Source organism: Pantherophis guttatus, chromosome 6, assembly GCF_059756535.1.
Source record: "Pantherophis guttatus breed Tessera chromosome 6, ASM5975653v1, whole genome shotgun sequence".
Classification (NCBI taxonomy): domain Eukaryota; kingdom Metazoa; phylum Chordata; class Lepidosauria; order Squamata; family Colubridae; genus Pantherophis; species Pantherophis guttatus.
Genome location: NC_142068.1, coordinates 86,706,455 through 86,714,410, shown reverse-complemented (window position 1 = coordinate 86,714,410; position 7,956 = coordinate 86,706,455).

Sequence of the window (7,956 nt, the reverse complement as noted above, 5' to 3'; positions counted from 1 at the left end):
TAGAATGTGATTCGGGGTGGAATTCCATGCTTAAAAATGTTATTATTAGCTGTTTTTAAAAATCGAGTATTTTTGCTGCCCGAGGAAGAAAACGCGTGATGCCGGGGTCAGAAAAAAAGCCGCCCAGGAGCAAAAATTTTTTTTTTGACTCAAATGTAACAACGGATGCTAGAATGTGATTCGGGGTGGAATTCCATGCTTTAAAATGTTATTATTAGCTGTTTTTAAAAATCGAGTGTTTTTCCTGCCCGAGGAAGAAAACGCGTGATGCCGGGGTCAGAAAAAAAACTGCCCAGGAGCAAAAAATTTTTTTTTGACTCAAATGTAACAACGGATGCTAGAATGTGATTCGGGGTGGAATTCCATGCTTAAAAATGTTATTATTAGCTGTTTTTAAAAATCGAATGTTTTTGCTGCCCAAGGAAGAAAACGCGTGATGCCGGGGTCAGAAAAAAAACTGCCCAGGAGCAAAAAAAATTTTTTTGACTCAAATGTAACAACGGATGCTAGAATGTGATTCGGGGTGGAATTCCATGCTTAAAAATGTTATTATTAGCTGTTTTTAAAAATCGAGTATTTTTGCTGCCCGAGGAAGAAAACGCGTGATGCCGGGGTTAGAAAAAAAGCCGCCCAGGAGCAAAAAAATTTTTTTTGACTCAAATGTAACAACGGATGCTAGAATGTGATTCGGGGTGGAATTCCATGCTTAAAAATGTTATTATTAGCTGTTTTTAAAAATCGAATGTTTTTGCTGCCCGAGGAAGAAAACGCGTGATGCCGGGGTCAGAAAAAAAACTGCCCAGGAGCAAAAAATTTTTTTTTGACTCAAATGTAACAACGGATGCTAGAATGTGATTCGGGGTGGAATTCCATGCTTAAAAATGTTATTATTAGCTGTTTTTAAAAATCGAGTGTTTTTGCTGCCCGAGGAAGAAAACGCGTGATGCTGGGGTCAGAAAAAAGCTGCCCAGGAGCAAAAAATTTTTTTTGACTCAAATGTAACAACGGATGCCAGAATGTGATTCGGGGTGGAATTCCATGCTTAAAAATGTTATTATTAGCTGTTTTTAAAAATCGAGTGTTTTTGCTCCCAGAGGAAGAAAACGCGTGATGCCGGGGTCAGAAAAAAAACTGCCCAGGAGCAAAAAATTTTTTTTTGACTCAAATGTAACAACGGATTTTAGAATGTGATTCGGGTGGAATTCCATGCTTAAAAATGTTATTATTAGCTGTTTTTAAAAATCGAGTGTTTTTGCTGCCCGAGGAAGAAAACGCGTGATGCCGGGGTCAGAAAAAAAACTGCCCAGGAGCAAAAAAAAAATTTTTTGACTCAAATGTAACAACGGATTTTAGAATGTGATTCGGGTGGAATTCCATGCTTAAAAATGTTATTATTAGCTGTTTTTAAAAATCGAATGATTTTGCTGCCCGAGGAAGAAAACGCGTGATGCCGGGGTCAGAAAAAAAACTGCCCAGGAGCAAAAAAAAATTTTTTTGACTCAAATGTAACAACGGATGCTAGAATGTGATTCGGGGTGGAATTCCATGCTTAAAAATGTTATTATTAGCTGTTTTTAAAAATCGAGTGTTTTTGCTGCCCGAGGAAGAAAACGCGTGATGCCGGGGTCAGAAAAAAAGCCGCCCAGGAGCAAAAAATTTTTTTTGACTCAAATGTAACAACAGATGCTAGAATGTGATTCGGGGTGGAATTCCATGCTTAAAAATGTTATTATTAGCTGTTTTTAAAAATCGAGTATTTTTGCTGCCCGAGGAAGAAAACGCGTGATGCCGGGGTCAGAAAAAAAGCCGCCCAGGAGCAAAAAAATTTTTTTTGACTCAAATGTAACAACGGATTCTAGAATGTGATTCGGGGTGGAATTCCATGCTTAAAAATGTTATTATTAGCTGTTTTTAAAAATCGAATGTTTTTGCTGCCCGAGGAAGAAAACGCGTGATGCCGGGGTCAGAAAAAAAACTGCCCAGGAGCAAAAAATTTTTTTTTGACTCAAATGTAACAACGGATGCTAGAATGTGATTCGGGGTGGAATTCCATGCTTAAAAATGTTATTATTAGCTGTTTTTAAAAATCGAGTGTTTTTGCTGCCCGAGGAAGAAAACGCGTGATGCTGGGGTCAGAAAAAAGCTGCCCAGGAGCAAAAAATTTTTTTTGACTCAAATGTAACAACGGATGCCAGAATGTGATTCGGGGTGGAATTCCATGCTTAAAAATGTTATTATTAGCTGTTTTTAAAAATCGAGTGTTTTTGCTCCCAGAGGAAGAAAACGCGTGATGCCGGGGTCAGAAAAAAAACTGCCCAGGAGCAAAAAATTTTTTTTTGACTCAAATGTAACAACGGATTTTAGAATGTGATTTGGGTGGAATTCCATGCTTAAAAATGTTATTATTAGCTGTTTTTAAAAATCGAGTGTTTTTGCTGCCCGAGGAAGAAAACGCGTGATGCCGGGGTCAGAAAAAAAACTGCCCAGGAGCAAAAAAAAATTTTTTTGACTCAAATGTAACAACGGATTTTAGAATGTGATTCGGGTGGAATTCCATGCTTAAAAATGTTATTATTAGCTGTTTTTAAAAATCGAATGATTTTGCTGCCCGAGGAAGAAAACGCGTGATGCCGGGGTCAGAAAAAAAACTGCCCAGGAGCAAAAAAAAATTTTTTTGACTCAAATGTAACAACGGATGCTAGAATGTGATTCGGGGTGGAATTCCATGCTTAAAAATGTTATTATTAGCTGTTTTTAAAAATCGAGTGTTTTTGCTGCCCGAGGAAGAAAACGCGTGATGCCGGGGTCAGAAAAAAAGCCGCCCAGGAGCAAAAAATTTTTTTTGACTCAAATATAACAACAGATGCTAGAATGTGATTCGGGGTGGAATTCCATGCTTAAAAATGTTATTATTAGCTGTTTTTAAAAATCGAGTATTTTTGCTGCCCGAGGAAGAAAACGCGTGATGCCGGGGTCAGAAAAAAAGCCGCCCAGGAGCAAAAAATTTTTTTTTGACTCAAATGTAACAACGGATTCTAGAATGTGATTCGGGGTGGAATTCCATGCTTAAAAATGTTATTATTAGCTGTTTTTAAAAATCGAATGTTTTTGCTGCCCGAGGAAGAAAACGCGTGATGCCGGGGTCAGAAAAAAAACTGCCCAGGAGCAAAAAAATTTTTTTTGACTCAAATGTAACAACGGATGCTAGAATGTGATTCGGGGTGGAATTCCATGCTTAAAAATGTTATTATTAGCTGTTTTTAAAAATCGAGTGTTTTAGCTGCCCGAGCAAGAAAACGCGTGATGCCGGGGTCAGAAAAGAAACTGCCCAGGAGCAAAAAATTTTTTTTTGACTCAAATGTAACAACGGATGCTAGAATGTGATTCGGGGTGGAATTCCATGCTTAAAAATGTTATTATTAGCTGTTTTTAAAAATCGAGTGTTTTTGCTGCCCGAGGAAGAAAACGCGTGATGCCGGGGTCAGAAAAAAAACTGCCCAGGAGCAAAAAAATTTTTTTTGACTCAAATGTAACAACGGATGCTAGAATGTGATTCGGGGTGGAATTCCATGCTTAAAAATGTTATTATTAGCTGTTTTTAAAAATCGAGTATTTTTGCTGCCCGAGGAAGAAAACGCGTGATGCTGGGGTCAGAAAAAAAGCCGCCCAGGAGCAAAAAAATTTTTTTTGACTCAAATGTAACAACGGATGCTAGAATGTGATTCGGGGTGGAATTCCATGCTTAAAAATGTTATTATTAGCTGTTTTTAAAAATCGAGTATTTTTGCTGCCCGAGGAAGAAAACGCGTGATGCCGGGGTCAGAAAAAAAACTGCCCAGGAGCAAAAAAAAATTTTTTTGACTCAAATGTAACAACGGATTTTAGAATGTGATTTGGGTGGAATTCCATGCTTAAAAATGTTATTATTAGCTGTTTTTAAAAATCGAATGATTTTGCTGCCCGAGGAAGAAAACGCGTGATGCCGGGGTCAGAAAAAAAACTGCCCAGGAGCAAAAAATTTTTTTTTGACTCAAATGTAACAACGGATGCTAGAATGTGATTCGGGGTGGAATTCCATGCTTAAAAATGTTATTATTAGCTGTTTTTAAAAATCTAGTATTTTTGCTGCCCGAGGAAGAAAACGCGTGATGCCGGGGTCAGAAAAAAAGCCGCCCAGGAGCAAAAAAATTTTTTTTGACTCAAATGTAACAACGGATGCTAGAATGTGATTCGGGGTGGAATTCCGTGCTTTAAAATGTTATTATTAGCTGTTTTTAAAAATCGAGTGTTTTTGCTGCCCGAGGAAGAAAACGCGTGATGCCGGGGTCAGAAAAAAAACTGCCCAGGAGCAAAAAAAAATTTTTTTGACTCAAATGTAACAACGGATGCTAGAATGTGATTTGGGTGGAATTCCATGCTTAAAAATGTTATTATTAGCTGTTTTTAAAAATCGAATGATTTTGCTGCCCGAGGAAGAAAACGCGTGATGCCGGGGTCAGAAAAAAAACTGCCCAGGAGCAAAAAAAAATTTTTTTGACTCAAATGTAACAACAGATTTTAGAATGTGATTCGGGGTGGAATTCCATGCTTAAAAATGTTATTATTAGCTGTTTTTAAAAATCGAATGATTTTGCTGCCCGAGGAAGAAAACGCGTGATGCCGGGGTCAGAAAAAAAACTGCCCAGGAGCAAAAAAATTTTTTTTGACTCAAATGTAACAACGGATGCTAGAATGTGATTCGGGGTGGAATTCCATGCTTAAAAATGTTATTATTAGCTGTTTTTTAAAATCGAGTATTTTTGCTGCCCGAGGAAGAAAACGCGTGATGCCGGGGTCAGAAAAAAAGCCGCCCAGGAGCAAAAAAATTTTTTTTGACTCAAATGTAACAACGGATGCTAGAATGTGATTCGGGGTGGAATTCCATGCTTAAAAATGTTATTATTAGCTGTTTTTAAAAATCGAGTATTTTTGCTGCCCGAGGAAGAAAACGCGTGATGCCGGGGTCAGAAAAAAAAATGCCCAGGAGCAAAAAAAATTTTTTTGACTCAAATGTAACAATGGATGCTAGAATGTGATTCGGGGTGGAATTCCATGCTTAAAAATGTTATTATTAGCTGTTTTTAAAAATCGAGTATTTTTGCTGCCCGAGGAAGAAAACGCGTGATGCTGGGGTCAGAAAAAAAGCCGCCCAGGAGCAAAAAATTTTTTTTTGACTCAAATGTAACAACGGATGCTAGAATGTGATTCGGGGTGGAATTCCATGCTTAAAAATGTTATTATTAGCTGTTTTTAAAAATCGAGTGTTTTTGCTGCCCGAGGAAGAAAACGCGTGATGCCGGGGTCAGAAAAAAAACTGCCCAGGAGCAAAAAAAAAATTTTTTGACTCAAATGTAACAACGGATTTTAGAATGTGATTCGGGTGGAATTCCATGCTTAAAAATGTTATTATTAGCTGTTTTTAAAAATCGAATGATTTTGCTGCCCGAGGAAGAAAACGCGTGATGCCGGGGTCAGAAAAAAAACTGCCCAGGAGCAAAAAAATTTTTTTTGACTCAAATGTAACAACAGATGCTAGAATGTGATTCGGGGTGGAATTCCACGCTTAAAAATGTTATTATTAGCTGTTTTTAAAAATTGAGTATTTTTGCTGCCCGAGGAAGAAAACGCGTGATGCCGGGGTCAGAAAAAAAGCCGCCCAGGAGCAAAAAATTTTTTTTTGACTCAAATGTAACAACGGATGCTAGAATGTGATTCGGGGTGGAATTCCATGCTTTAAAATGTTATTATTAGCTGTTTTTAAAAATCGAGTGTTTTTGCTGCCCGAGGAAGAAAACGCGTGATGCCGGGGTCAGAAAAAAAACTGCCCAGGAGCAAAAAAATTTTTTTTGACTCAAATGTAACAACGGATGCTAGAATGTGATTCGGGGTGGAATTCCATGCTTAAAAATGTTATTATTAGCTGTTTTTAAAAATCGAATGTTTTTGCTGCCCAAGGAAGAAAACGCGTGATGCCGGGGTCAGAAAAAAAACTGCCCAGGAGCAAAAAAATTTTTTTTGACTCAAATGTAACAACGGATGCTAGAATGTGATTCGGGGTGGAATTCCATGCTTAAAAATGTTATTATTAGCTGTTTTTAAAAATCGAGTGTTTTAGCTGCCCGAGCAAGAAAACGCGTGATGCCGGGGTCAGAAAAGAAACTGCCCAGGAGCAAAAAAATTTTTTTTGACTCAAATGTAACAACAGATGCTAGAATGTGATTCGGGGTTGAATTCCATGCTTAAAAATGTTATTATTAGCTGTTTTTAAAAATCGAATGTTTTTGCTGCCCAAGGAAGAAAACGCGTGATGCCGGGGTCAGAAAAAAAACTGCCCAGGAGCAAAAAAAATTTTTTTGACTCAAATGTAACAACGGATGCTAGAATGTGATTCGGGGTGGAATTCCATGCTTAAAAATGTTATTATTAGCTGTTTTTAAAAATCGAGTATTTTTGCTGTCCGAGGAAGAAAACGCGTGATGCCGGGGTTAGAAAAAAAGCCGCCCAGGAGCAAAAAAATTTTTTTTGACTCAAATGTAACAACGGATGCTAGAATGTGATTCGGGGTGGAATTCCATGCTTAAAAATGTTATTATTAGCTGTTTTTAAAAATCGAATGTTTTTGCTGCCCGAGGAAGAAAACGCGTGATGCCGGGGTCAGAAAAAAAACTGCCCAGGAGCAAAAAAATTTTTTTTGACTCAAATGTAACAACGGATGCTAGAATGTGATTCGGGGTGGAATTCCATGCTTAAAAATGTTATTATTAGCTGTTTTTAAAAATCGAGTATTTTTGCTGCCCGAGGAAGAAAACGCGTGATGCCGGGGTCAGAAAAAAAAATGCCCAGGAGCAAAAAAAATTTTTTTGACTCAAATGTAACAATGGATGCTAGAATGTGATTCGGGGTGGAATTCCATGCTTAAAAATGTTATTATTAGCTGTTTTTAAAAATCGAGTATTTTTGCTGCCCGAGGAAGAAAACGCGTGATGCCGGGGTCAGAAAAAAAGCCGCCCAGGAGCAAAAAAATTTTTTTTGACTCAAATGTAACAACGGATGCTAGAATGTGATTCGGGGTGGAATTCCATGCTTTAAAATGTTATTATTAGCTGTTTTTAAAAATCGAGTGTTTTTCCTGCCCGAGGAAGAAAACGCGTGATGCCGGGGTCAGAAAAAAAACTGCCCAGGAGCAAAAAAAATTTTTTTGACTCAAATGTAACAACGGATGCTAGAATGTGATTCGGGGTGGAATTCCATGCTTAAAAATGTTATTATTAGCTGTTTTTAAAAATCGAGTATTTTTGCTGCCCGAGGAAGAAAACGCGTGATGCCGGGGTCAGAAAAAAAGCCGCCCAGGAGCAAAAAAATTTTTTTTGACTCAAATGTAACAACGGACGCTAGAATGTGATTCGGGGTGGAATTCCATGCTTAAAAATGTTATTATTAGCTGTTTTTAAAAATCGAATGTTTTTGCTGCCCGAGGAAGAAAACGCGTGATGCCGGGGTCAGAAAAAAAACTGCCCAGGAGCAAAAAAATTTTTTTTGACTCAAATGTAACAACGGATGCTAGAATGTGATTCGGGGTGGAATTCCATGCTTAAAAATGTTATTATTAGCTGTTTTTAAAAATCGAGTGTTTTTGCTCCGAGAGGAAGAAAACGCGTGATGCCGGGGTCAGAAAAAAAACTGCCCAGAAGCAAAAAAAATTTTTTTGACTCAAATGTAACAACGGATGCTAGAATGTGATTCGGGGTGGAATTCCATGCTTAAAAATTTTATTATTAGCTGTTTTTAAAAATCGAGTATTTTTGCTGCCCGAGGAAGAAAACGCGTGATGCCGGGGTCAGAAAAAAAACTGCCCAGGAGCAAAAAAAATTTTTTTGACTCAAATGTAACAACGGATGCTAGAATGTGATTCGGGGT